The sequence below is a fragment of the Pseudophryne corroboree genome, chromosome 11, assembly GCF_028390025.1.
Source record: "Pseudophryne corroboree isolate aPseCor3 chromosome 11, aPseCor3.hap2, whole genome shotgun sequence".
In the NCBI taxonomy this organism is placed as follows: domain Eukaryota; kingdom Metazoa; phylum Chordata; class Amphibia; order Anura; family Myobatrachidae; genus Pseudophryne; species Pseudophryne corroboree.
In genome coordinates, this window is record NC_086454.1 from 211,766,784 (window position 1) to 211,780,870 (window position 14,087).

Here is a 14,087-nt window from a genome sequence, read left to right on the forward strand (position 1 = left end):
TTGTTAGGAATGCTCAGATGGAAAAAGCAAGATGTTGTGTTTTAATACGTAGAGAACCCGAAATGCTGTTGCTAAGGGCAACAGCAAAACCCTAAAGGGTTACCAACGGGTGTGGCAGTAAACTCCTTGGTCAGAGATGGAATGATAGACACAAGGAGAGTCTCCACAATCCAAATCCTCACTTGCAGTGCACAGGTTCAGCTTACTGCCACTAAACTGACACCTGAACACCTTGCACAGTGAGACAGGATTTAGGCAGGCAAATCTGAGAATACAGCCGCAAACTTGCTAAGTTTACAGAGTAGCAAAAGAACCCCAGCAAGTTAAATGACTGACTCCAGTCTTACTGCTAGGTCTGGATTGGCAGAGTGTAGTACCAAATCCCCAGGCCTATTTGCAGTAAGCAACAACAAATACAAAGCTACACAGTACTGGCTAACTTTCAGGAACTAACTAACCAACAAAGATTCAGCAGCATCTGCTTAACCTGAGAAGAGGGTTTATAAAGCAGGTGCTGTCCATACCCCACTCAGACCTCACAGACTGTGAGCACAAAAACCAGCACCGGATCCCCTGCCGTGCACAGAGCCTGTAACCACTGCACAGCAAAAAACCCGAACCGGAGTATCAGCTGCGCTCAGGTTACTCCGCTAGCACTTGTCTCCCGGTTGCCATGACGACGTGGCAGCACAGGGCAGGATACCCTAACAAGTCCATGATTTCGGAGCCCTATGGCGCCTCAGAAATTTCATGACGGCAGCTGGCACACCCGTAGCGCATGCAGCCCACATCAAAAAAACTTCTAACAGCGATACAGGAGCCCGACAGAGTGGCTGTTATCAAGTGTAAAGCACACACATATAGCCAAGACCCAGTATCACTTGGTAACAGCTGAGCAGACGAAGCTGCTAAATTAGCAGCCGGTACCCCCAGACAGACAGACATCACGCAACTGATGGTATTTAATACTGTAAACACACAGAAATTGTGTGAAGTGCAAAACTTGTGTTCCCCACAGGAAAAGGCAGTCTGGAGGTCAAAAGGGTATAGTCAGGAGTCCTCAGGCCTCTGGATAGATGGACAAGGTAAACCAGTGGCACCAAGAGCATACCTTCCAAGTCTAGCGGAAGCAGCACACGGGCTGACTCATCTAGGCAAAGAAGGGATGTGTAAGCTAGTAAGAGCTTATTGGTGCGCCCCAGGATTTTCTTCCCATGCGGGAAAGAGAGCAATGACATGCCTCACCTGCTTGAGGAAGAATATCGGAAAGACAATACCGACAGAGCCATCTCATATCCCTCCAACAGATGGCCCTTTCCAAGTAATACAAATTGATTTCATACAATTGCCACCTTGTAGGAATTTGAAGTATGGTTTGGTCTGTATTGATGTGTTCTCAAATTGGGTCGAAGCATTTCCCGCGGCCACAAATACCGCTGTACTTACTGCATTGAAAATTGTGCAGGAATTTGTGTGTAGGTACGGTATCCCTAGAATAATTGAAAGTGATAGGGGTACCCACTTTACAGGTGAAGTTTTTCAAACAATGTGTAAGTTAATGGGAATTAATAGTAAGCTGCATACTCCGTATCGCCCCCAGGCGAGTGCGAAGGTGGAAAGAGTGAACAGCACTATTAAAAATAAATTGAGCAAGGTAATGACCGAGACAGGATTGTTGTGGCCTGAAGCTTTGCCAATTGTATTATACAGCATTAGAACCACTCCCAGGTCCCCTCTTAATCTGTCTCCTTTTGAAATTCTGTTTGGTCGACAACCGCATGTTATGATTGACCCTCAGGATGATTTGAAGTGTAACAATGAAGTGACTGTAAAGTACTTGGTTAAGATGAGTAAACAGCTAAGGAATCAGAATGACAATTTGAAGTTGGGGATTCCTGATCTGCCAGATAGTAATTGTCATGACATTGAACCTGGGGATTATGTAATGATACGGAATTTTCTACGCTCAGGTTGCCTTATTGACAGATGGGAAGGACCATATCAAGTCTTATTGACCAGCACAACTGCTTTGAAGGTTGCCGAGAGAGAGACTTGGGTCCATACGTCTCATTGTAAAAAGGTTGCGGATCCAGAGAGGTCCCGTGACAAAGAACAGACGGTAGAGGTTGTATCACTAGAGTGTCTGTTCAGGGAAGATTGAGACGACACCTGAGCGTTGAGGATAATAAGACCAGAAGCTTGTCGAGCCAGATTTCTTTCTCCCATTTGTTATTTTCTCCAGTTCCCACCTCCCTCCTATTTCCCTTCCCCCTTCGTATTTTCTCTTTTTACTCCTCTAAGATGGACTTGCCCCAAGAGACTGTGATACGGATTTTCCTGTTGACCATGATGTTGACCAGAGCAGTCTGTTCCGGCGAGAGTACCATGGAGGTCGAGAGAGGTTCTGGAATGGGTTCTGATGACAGAGATGGAGGCGTAGTTTTCCAAGAACAACATAATCAACGAGCAAAGGCGAGTATCAGAAAACGATCTGGTAGCATTGACCATAGAAGGAATTGTGAAGGATTGTTGGCTGAAGAAAATTGCATCTGTAGGCATTGTGACAACGTAGTTGAGGATGGGTGCATCAAGAAATGTCAATCCTGTTTTAATATCCATATGGATAGGCATCCATTGAGTGACTATCACTCCTTAGTGGGTAAAGTACTAAATCAGACAGACTGTTGGGTATGCTCTCAAGTACCTCAAGGCCATAGCAAATCAGGGCTAGTACCATTCCCTTTAACGGTAGGAGAGGTACTTGAGCTAAGTGGTGGGAGGCCGGTGGACAGGAGGTTTAATATCTCCAGTCCTCCTAGTTTGAAGCTCCACCAATATCATGTGGATAGGTCCTTAGTGTGCTTTAACATTTCCAATCCCCGAAAGCCGGGAAATTGGGAAGTGTCATTGAGTAATCACACCATGACATTCTCACATAGAGCCGACAGATTGCCTATAGACACAGAACTTATACGCCAGATAGCCGACCATGGAAGAATCTTCCGGTATAAGTACACTTTAGGAAGTAAGACCATGCGAGTTGGAGAAGTATCACCAGGATACTGTGCACATGTCGTACAAACAGATACGTGTACTAAACAGATGGGAGAATTAGGGTTAGGAGATTTCATATGGAAAATTTGTAATATGGTTATGTCACAGTCCGTCCCATATGTTCTCCCCAATGATGCATATTTCATATGCGGGAGGAAGGCGTATAAGTGGCTTGCCCCAAACTCAGAAGGGTTATGTTATATTGGAAAAGTACTGCCTGAGGTAATGACTGTATCCCACACTAAAATGAAAGATATTCACCGTGGTGCCCAAGCTCCTTATACTCACACTCATTACGAGCACATCGTTAAACGGCACCTGATAGAAAGAACAGAGCATCCGGCCTCTGACCTGATCCATGAATCCACCGGGATTCAAGTCCTACTCGCGTTAGATATCACTCGTACCGCCAGAGGAGTGATGAATTATAGATATATATCTGCGCTTGCAAATTTATTAGACAATATCACTGAAATGTATGATGACACATTCAGGTATACTGGGAGAGAGTTACAAGCCTACAAAACAGAACTGGTTCAGCATAGGATGATTCTCAATTATCTCACGGCTGTGACGGGCGGGTATTGTGTTACCCTAGCGACTCAGTATGGAATAAAGTGTTGCACGTATATTACAAACAGCACTGAGGACCCGGTCGAGGTCATAGACCAAAAGATGGATGACATTTTGCAATTAAAGTGGGAGTTCCAAAGGAAACACAATCTCACCCTCGCCGCTGTGGGTAATGAGCTGACCAGTTGGGTGTCATGGTTGAACCCACGAAATTGGTTCTCTGGTTTAGGAGAATGGGCCCAAGGTATTATCATGGATGTAGGGAAATTTCTTTTGTGTATTCTGGGTGTCATCATATTTCTCGGTCTGATATTTAGATGCGTTCAGGTTTTAACGAAGTGTAAACGTAGTGCCCGAGTGATGAGTTTAAGAAGTGAGGACACTGTAATAACAACGACTAATGTGATTTATGACCCAACGATAGAGACAATGTTGTGATGAAAATGTGATTCCACGGTCCGTTTCTTTCACCCGTTTCTCCTTTGTTTTCCTCCAAGGTACAAAGACATCCGCTTGGAAGAAGAATTTGACAACCTTTTATACAGACTACTGATGGACAATGCCATAGATCCCCCAATATCCCTAGTGACTTTTAAACTTTACGATAGCCCAACACTTTAAAGATTGTAAGTCTATGGACATTGAAAAAAGCTTTTTGCACACCGTCTATAGCAAAAGCATCGGGAGACTACAGTCAACATGTACATCGAGACAAGACACAAGACAAGACCTCAATCGGCAAATGTATATTAAACTCACATAGTTTATCACTGCATTTACCATAATTGTTTCTTATCTTCATCTCTACAACCTTCAGGTAATGACACACATAGTCGATAGGGAATATAGGCACAGATATCAGCAACCACATATCCCCCCCATTCATGTATCATCAACTAAAATGTGCTCCCCCATTTTGTTACAACCAAAAGGCCGAAGATAGCTCGGTAAAGTTTGACAGCCCATCCACAGACCCTTAATACGGGATAAGAAGGAATTCAAATGTATACTTCGCAATACCTCGAAGCTTGATCTAAAACACGTACGGCACGATGATACATGACCCCTCAAACATGGACTCATACATACATACTTTTACTATTTCACTAGGTCATACCTTTTTCCCACCTTCTTCTCTTCTCCCCTACCCAATCATAGAAATGTATTTACATATGACATATATTTTTCTCTATTTGAACTGTTTTAGGAAGTGGCAGTTATTGGTGACTGCCAAAGGGTGGACTGTCAAAGTCAGAAAAATATCGCGCTGCACGTTGCCATATATTCACCTCATGCGCGTGCCTGCTGCACATGCACTTTCACTGGCGTGCGTGCACATACTCGCAGATGCGTGAAGGCGCCTGAACGGGCGTGCGCTCGAGCGCATGGTATGTGCACTTACGGTAGAGTTTGTGTGCGTCTAGCGAGCGACTTAATCGCTCTTTAATAAATCCATATAGCAGGTTTTATAGGTAATGTTCCCTTTAGTGATAAATGTAAGTTTGGTTAATGTAACTTGTTCACGGACTTGGGAATCCCTCTTTACGTGGTACAAAGGGTCTGATTAAGGTAGAACAGTTGTGTCTGGTACCTAACTGAAGAGTATTTTAATAGCAATAATCCGGTGTTGGTTAGGTACAGATTAAACTCTCCTGCATATAGTTATGGCCATTAGTAGTTTCTGGACATTTCATATATTTGCAGTTCATTATCCATGCGGCGGGAATCCGGAGATTCCCTCCCACCTGAGCTGATTGTAATAGCCACAGCCCACCTGTTCAAACTAACCTATGACCTTTTGTTATGATGCGAGGAGACATTCCTGTGTCCAATGAACAATGAGATTATAGGTCCCTTTGTAGTATACTGTATGCAGTGTATATAAGGACAAGCCGACCTGGGCCAGCTCCACTCTCTACTCTTCTCAACGGTTCTCATCACTGATAATCGGGAGCTGGATATCCAGGAAGGCGCATGCGATTGTTTCCCTTTGTGCGTAAGTTCTCTGCAACCATTTTACCTCATGTTTATTGTAAGCCACTCTCTCTCTCTCTCTCTCTCTCTCTCCTTTCCCTTAAATGTAATTGTGCCACAATTGTATATTTCTGTCTAGATAACCTGTTAGAATTATATGTTAGTGTGTAGTGTATGACTTGTTAACTGTTTCTCTTTTCGATATAACTTAAGACGCTTGTTAGTAAAGGTGTTGGAACCTTAGCATGGTATTGTGTGTTCATTATATTGCAAAGGGTAATAAGAGCGTCTCGATCGCTCAAACAGCTTTAGTATTATTAAGGTTAAGCAGCGTTATATCGCTACAGTGTTTCAGAACAAGGTTTACAGCATAAGAGTGTCCTTTCTGTGTGTTACATTCAAGGTTTACTGATTGTCATAGTGTGAGCGTCTGCGCGCCGCTCGTGATCTCCTCGTGGTCTCGAGCGTCCGCTACGCTGGTAGCGTATCATTACGTTAGTCAGCAGCCTATAGCGTGCTTGACTCTACGCATTTAGCCGTGAGCGAAAGTGCCGCTCGTGCGTCTCGACCTCAGATAAGCGTCCGCTACACTAAGTGCGTACCCTTGCGGTATCTCATACGCCAATTGCGTATTTAGTCCCTTACCCATATAGTGAAGGTTAAAAGGTAATCAATATCAGCATTATCACTTGCTACTGGATTCATCTCTTCGGCCATATCACCCATACAAGCCCTTGAGATACATTCTGCCTCTTCTGCTGACTTCAAAGTCAAGTTGTTGCTGTATTCTACTTTTTCTACCACAAACATTTTCTACTGAAGGATCATCTCGCTGGTATAGTAAGCACAGTAAGTACAGGTCATTTGTACATTATGCAGTATGCCACTGATGTCTGTATTTACAGTATACACTAATGCTACGTCCAGTTACATGGCAGTTACTGTAGGATCTGATTGGCTGGTACTTTGGGGAACATCTACTAAGCAGTGATAAAAGTGGAGAAGAAAGCCAGTGGAGAAGGTGCCTATGGCAACCAATCAGCTGATCTGTATACTTTTATAGTATGCAACTTATTAATGTTACGTTAATGCTGATTGGTTGCCATGAGCAGCTTCTCCACTGGCTCACTTCTCCACTTTTATTGCTGCTTAGTACATGTTACCCTTTATCTCCTACCACTTTATCTCCATCCAAGGCTTAGTAAATAGACCCGTAAGCCCCCTGCTGCTACTGCACTGTATCATACTGTACCTGTAGTTATTTGAATATGAAGGTGTTTCACAAAAGGTGTTGGCTAGCATTAAGAGTGAAGTCCAGGAACACAACATTATGTACACTATACTGTAGAGGATACAGTGGCTGCCACCTCTAAATGTGAATCTACTGTACCTAAAAATGCTGCCTTTAATAGTAAAATAAACATGGGGGAATACTGTACAGTATGTGTGTCTGGCACTTTGGGGGCATACTGTACAGTATGTGTATCTGGCACTGTGGGGGCATACAGTAAGTTTATCTGGCACTGTGGGGGCATACTGTACGTGCAGGGCTGGTTCCACACCTTGTGGCGCCCAGTGCGAAAGTTTCCACTGGCCCCTCCCCCCCTATTCTCCCACGCAGGCAAAACAGTTAGGCAAAAAACATGGGGAATGGCTTCATAGGGGAGGGGCATGGCCACGGTTATGCCCCCAGATTACAGCTGTCAGTAAGTCAGGGATGTGCTGCTGCCAGTGAGGCAGGGATGTGCTGCTGGTAGTGAATCAGTGATGTGCTTCTGTCAGTGAAGCAGTGATGTGCTGCTGTCAGCGAGGCAGTGATCTGCTGCTGTCAGTGAGGCAGTGATGTGCTGCTATATAGTGAGGCAGGGATGTGCTGCTGTCAATGAGGCAGTGATGTGCTGCTATATAGTGAGGCAGGGATGTGCTGCTGTCAATGAGGCAGGGATGTGCTGCTGTCAATGTTGCAGGGATGTGCTGCTGTCAGTGAAGCAGGAATGTGTTGCTGCAGTGAGGCAGAGATATGCTGCTGTCAGTGAGGTGAGGATGTGCTCCCCACTATCTCCCTATCACCCCTGCCTGAGTCACACACTTTCCCTGTCACCCCTGCCTCAGTTACCCATTATCTCCCAGTCACCGCTGCCTCAGTCAACCACTATACCTGCGACCCCTGCCTTAGTCACCCACTATACCAGTCACCCCTGCTTTAGTCACCCACTATCTCTGTCACCCCTGCCTCAGTCAACCACTATCTCCATACCACCCCTGCTTCAGTCAACCACTATCTCCATACCACCCCTGCTTCAGTCACCCACTATCCCTGTCACCCCTGCCTCAGTCACCCACTGTCACCCTATCACCCCTGCCTCAGTCACCCGCTATCCCTGTCACCCCTGACTCAGTCACCAACTACCTCCCAGTCACCCCTGCCTCAGTCAGCCACTATCCATGTCACCCCTGACTCAGTCTCCCACTGTCCCTGTCACCCCTGCCACACTCATCCACTATCTCCCCATCACCCCTACCTCAGTCCTTTATTATACCTGTCACCCACTTTCTTCCCATACTTACCCAACCACTTCCTATCACCCCTCCCTCAGTAACCCACTATCTCCCTGTCACCCCCTGCCTCAGTCCCCCACTATCGCTGTCACCCCTGCCTCAGTCACCCACTATCTCCCAGTAACCCCTGCCTCAGTCACTGACTCTCTCCCAGTCACCAGGCCTCAGTCACCCACTATCTCCCACTCATACATGCTTCAGTCACCCACTATCTCCCAGTCATCCCTGCCTCAGTCACCTACTGACACCAGTGCAGACATTTCTGCTGCAGCCTCTCCACTCTCCAGCGTGAACGTCCTGATAACTGAGGAAATCTGCTTCCCAGTTGTGGACTCCGGGAACGAACACTGCCGATATTGCTGGCAGATGACGTTCTACCCAATGGAGGATTTTTGATACTTCCAGCTTTGCCATGCAGTTTCGAGTGCCGCCTTGATGATTTGTGTATGCTACCGTGGTGGCGTTGTCCGATTGTACTTGAACAGGCCTGTTCTGTACTAGAGGCAGGACCAGTGTCAATGCATTGAACACTGCCCGCAATTCCAGAATTCTTATCGGGAGGAGAGATTCCTCCCTGGTCCACCGACCCTGGAGAAAGTGTTGCTCCAACACCACGCCCCAGCCCAGCAGACTGGCATCCATTGTCAGGAGGACACAGTTGGAGATCCAGAAGGGACGGCTCCTGCTCAACTGTTGGTCCTGTAGCCACCAGCTAAGTGACAGACGAACCTCCGGCGTCAAGGAGATCATTTGAGACCTTATCCGATGAGGCAGGCCATCCCACTTGGAGAGGATTAACCTCTGCAGAGGGCGGTAATGAAATTGAGTGTACTCTATGATATTGAAAGCCGACCCCATGAGGCCTAGTACTTGCATCGCCGTGTGTATCAACACTCTTGAGCGAGAGAGGAAGTATCTGATACTGTCCTGAATAATCAGGACTTTCTCTGGAGACAGAAACAATTATAGGCTGTGTGTGTCCAGCAGTGCCCCCAGGTGCACCATGCTCCGAACAGAGACCAGCGGGGACTTTTTTCAGTTGATAAGCCACCCGTGGACTTGTAGGAATTGAACCGCCAGTACCAGATAACTGTGGAGAACCTCTTGGGAGTTCACCAGGATCAGCAAGTCATCCAGATTTGGCAGGATCCCGATTCTCTGATGGTGAAGGGTCGTCATCACGGCCATGACCTTGGTGAATATCTGAGGTGCCGTGGCCAAACCAGAAGGCAGGGCCTGAAATCCAAAAACTAACCAGGCACAACACTGCTTAGCTTCCAAAATCAGATGAGATTGGACATATCAAGTGTGATGCGGCTGTAGATGATTTTTGCTGTTTCTAACTTCTACTTTTAACTACTGGTACATAAATGAATACGTTTCAAAATAGAATGCATCAAGAGAACGGTGTTGGTAGTACAAAACTACCTACAGCACCTGGTTTTCCGAGGTGGTCTCACATCCAAGAACAAACCAGGCCTAAGATCAGGTGCTATTGGGCATATAAAGTGTGGTGTGGCTGTAGATGAGGTTAGTGGTTTCTGTTAGAGTTCTTCTACTTCTAACTACTCGTACATAAATGAATAAGGGGCCGATTTATTAAACCTGGTGAAATGATAATTTGCATGGTGACAAAGTACCAGCCAATCCTCTCCTAATTGCTATGTCACAGGCTGGGTTTGAAAAATGACAGTTAGGAGCTGACTGGCTGGTACTTTATCACTTTGCACTTTATCAGTTCACCAGGCTTAATAGATCTGCCCCAATGTTTCAAAATGGAATGCATCAAGAGAACGATGTTGGTATTGTAAAAATACACACAGCGCCTGGTATTTCCTGGTGGTCTCCCATCCAAGTACTAAAACCAGGACCAACACTGCTCAGCTTCCATGATCAGGAGAGATTGGGCAAATCCAGTGTGCTGTTGCTGTAGATGAGCTGGTGGTTTCTGTTAGAGCTCTTCTACTTCTAACTACTGGTATATTAATGAATATGTTTCAAAATGGAATGCATCAAGAGAACAGTGTTGGTAGTGTAAAACTACATACAGCACCTGGTACTCCCAGGTGGTCTCTCATCCAAGTACTAACCAGGGCCAACACTGCTTAGCTTCCAAGATCAGATGACACTGGACATATCCAGTGTGATGCAGCTACAGATGTATACTCATACATCGTTGCTCATAGCACACTATTTAGGGTCCTGTGTCGCGAGTTGGAAATAACGTTATGGCGTGCATTGTATCCCATGCCATGCAATACACAGTTTAACCGCTGGGTGGCGAATGCTCCACCTTAAGTCTACAGTGCTGAATACAATGCTGTGGCAGTAGGCAGTGATCTGTGAGAGGCTGGCCAATCACGTTCTTCCCTTTATAAAAAATCCCTTTCCACAAAATACAATGCCACGCTGCCCATGCTGCCACCCTGTTCACTCAATTAATTTTGTTGTTACGTTGTGTACAAAATCCCGGATAGCATTAGCATAAACAGCATTAATATTTCAGACAGCCTTTACGGTTCTGTTGCTTCAAATGGCCAGAAATATTTAATGCACACTGGCACTGGGTCCCTATCTCATTAATATGACTCCCAGATGGTCTCCATTGCTTTTCCAACACTGTTAGTGGATTCAGTCTGATTTTTTTTTAAAGCAATCAGATAAAACACATCACATATACACCCGGAGGGCTGGCTTGTATCATGGTTGATTGTGGCCTAGCAAGTACAGTGTCAGCCTGCAATGCATGCACTCCCGGCTTCGATACCTAGTGCAGCAAGCAATTATTATTTTATTTGAATGTGTTTATTTATTCTTTTTTAATACAATAAAGTAATTTGGTGTGTTGCTACTTCTCTTTATATAAAAAAGTCAGCTTCTTCAAAATACAATGCCACGCTGCGGCCCTGTTCACTCAATTAATTTTGTCATTACGTTGTGTACAAAATCCCAGATAGCATTAGCATAAACAGCATTAATATTTCGGACAGCATTTCCGGTTCAGTTGCTTTAAATGACCAGAAATATTTAATGCACAGTTCCACTGGGTCCCTATCTCATCAATATGACTCCCAGATGGTCTCCATTGCTTTTCCGACACTTGGCGGATTCAATCAGTTTTTTTTAAAAAGCAATCAGATAAAACACATCACATAAACACCTGGGGTGCTGATCTGCAGCATGGTTTGCTGTGGCCTAACGAGTACAGTGTCTGACTGCAATGCATGCATTCCTGGGTTCAATACAGTGCGGCATGCAATTATTATATTATTTTAATGTATTTTATTTATTCTTTTTTAATACAATAAAGTTATTTGGTGTGCTGCTACTTTTCTTTATCAAAAAAAAAAAGTCTAAAATACAATGCCATGCTGCCGCTCTGTTCACTCAATTCATTTTGTCGTTATGTTGTGTACAAAATCCCGAATAGCGATAGTATAAACAGCATTAATATTTCAGACAGCATTTCCAGTTCAGTCGCTTCAAATTTGCATAAATATTTAATGCACAGTGCCACTGGGTCCCTATCTCATTAATATGACTCCCAGATGGTCCCCATTGCTTTTCTGACACTGTTAGTGGATTCAATCAGTTTTTTTTAAAGTAATAAGATAAAACACATCACATATACACCCGGAGGGCCTGTCTGTGCCATGGTAGACTATGGCCTAATGAGTACAGTGTCTCCCTGCAATGCATGCATTCCTGGGTTCGTTACCCAGTGTGGCATGCAATCATCATTTTATTTTAATTTATTTATTATTTTTTTATAAAATAAAGTTATTTGGTGTGTTGCTACTTCTCTTTATATAAAAAAAGAAACCAACAGCTCATCTACAGCCACACCACAATGGATATGCCTAAACTTATCTGATCCAGCCAACTTTGGCCCACTGCTTGGATGGTATCACCATATTCAAATCCATCTGCTGCAGGCCATCCCCAGGAATGCTTACACTAGTTGTTGCATTTGGTTTGATGTCTGGGGGTGCTTCAGTATTAGGCATCCTTCCGCCCTCAAAAGTACGGCTGAAGAGATGTGGCCTCCCTGCAGTTGTTGTCCCCAGACAAGAGTTCCCTTGTGCTGCCTCAGTTGAATCTCCTTCACTTGACAGGGGGTGCCTGACCAGTGGCCCTCACCAGCCCTAGCCCAACTCCTACTTACCTGCCAGGTGTGATACTATAGTCAGAAAGGTGCTTATCTTAGGGCAAAACTTACCCATTACACTCTGGATGTACAGCTCCTGTGATTTCCCAAAATGTGGGAAACTTTACTGCATAATTTGTGGGAGTGAGGGACTGCTTTTCTGCTTTAACCTGGTTGTCTCTGGTATACATCAGATCTCTTTGTCTCGGGTCTCTTTTCTTGAGCCTTTTTTTTTTAGCTTCTGCGTACTATCCTTATTTCTTCTCCCGTCTGCTTACTTTGTGCGTTTCAACACATTATGTGTGTATGCAAACTACAGGCGGTGGTGCTGCAGGGCTCACACCCTTTTACTTGTCTTGTAGAGCAACTCTGGAGCTGTTACAGGGTCCAGCTGTTGCAAGAAATCAGCTTGAATGCTTCAGGGGCTGGGGCATGGCCAACATGAGCCCCACACTGATGGGGGGTGGGGGTGTATAAAGCGATCTAGGGTCATCCAAGCGCAACCCCACAAAGGCCACCGTGCCCTGCATGACCCTTTTCTCTTTTCATATGCAGACGAGGGTTGCAGCCAACTATGCCCACTGCTTGGATGACAGCACCATATGCAAATCCATCTGCTGCAGGCCTTCCCCCAGGAATGCTTGCACTAGTTGTTGTATTTGGTTTGTTGTTTGGGGGTGCTTCAGTATTAGGCAGCCTTCTGCCCTCCCACATTCATCTGAAAATATGTGTTCTCCCTGCAGGTGTTGTCCCCAGATGAGAGTTCCCTTGTGCTGCCTCAGTTGAATCTCCTTTACTTGACAGAGGAGTGCCTGAGCAGCGGCCCTCCCCAGCCCTATCCCAAGTCATAATTATTTGACATAGCAGATACCATGGTCATGAAGATTGTTCTCCCAGGGTGAGGTTCATTCATTGCATTCTGGGTATGCTGACCCCTGTGATTTCCCCAAATGTGGGAAACTAGACTGCATCATTTGTGGTAGTGGGGGACTGCGTTTGTGCTTTCCTCTGGTCAGCTCTTGTAAAAGTCAGATCTTCCTCTAGCCTTGTTCTTCTTTCGAGAGTTCCCTTGTGCTGCCTCAGTTGGATCTCCTTCACTTGACAGGGGGGTGCCCGAGCAGTGACCCTCCCCAGCTCTTGCCCAACTCCTACTTACCTGCCAGGTGAGATACTATGATCATGAAGGTGCTTCTCCCAGGGCAAGGCTCACCCATTGCACTCTGGGTGTGCTGCCCCTGCGATTTCCCCAAATGTGGGAAACTTGATTGCATAATTTGTGGTAGTGGGGGACTGCATTTGTGCTTTCCCCTGGTTGGCTCTGGTATAATTCAGATCTCTTTGTCTCAGGTCTCTCTCCAGCCTAGTTTTCTCTCTTTTTCCACTTCTCTTTTCTTGAGCCCCTCCCTTCTATGCCCTTGCGCACTATCCTTACTTCTACTCCCATCTGCTTACTTTGTGCCTTCCAATGCAAAATGAGAACTACAGGGCCCACACCCTTTTACTTGCCTTACAGAGCAGCTCTGGAGCTGTTACAGTGCCCAGCTGCTGCAAGAAATCAGCTTGAATTCTTCAGGGGCTGGAGCATGGCCAACATGAGCCCCACACCGAAGGAGGGTGGGGGTGTTTACCTAAAAATGCTGCCTCTAATAGTAAAATAAACATGGGGGAATACTGTACAGTATGTGTGTCTGGCACTTTGGGGGCATACTGTACAGTATGTGTATCTGGCACTGTGGGGGCTTTACAGTATGTGTATCTGGCACTGTGGGGGCATACAGTA

At 45.5% G+C, this 14,087-nt stretch overlaps 3 non-coding genes across 3 annotated transcripts; all 3 read left to right on the forward strand.

The window, feature by feature from the left end:
* The first annotated feature begins 12,317 nt into the window (after positions 1–12,317).
* LOC134971022 (U1 spliceosomal RNA) lies at positions 12,318–12,481 on the forward strand. Its single transcript, XR_010190189.1, has one exon. It is a non-coding gene; the product is annotated as a U1 spliceosomal RNA (small nuclear RNA).
* Positions 12,482–13,154: 673 nt separating this feature from the next.
* LOC134970749 (U1 spliceosomal RNA) lies at positions 13,155–13,318 on the forward strand. Its single transcript, XR_010190015.1, has one exon. It is a non-coding gene; the product is annotated as a U1 spliceosomal RNA (small nuclear RNA).
* A 137-nt stretch (positions 13,319–13,455) lies between these two features.
* On the forward strand, positions 13,456–13,618 carry LOC134970470 (U1 spliceosomal RNA). Its single transcript, XR_010189786.1, has one exon. It is a non-coding gene; the product is annotated as a U1 spliceosomal RNA (small nuclear RNA).
* Positions 13,619–14,087: the final 469 nt, after the last annotated feature.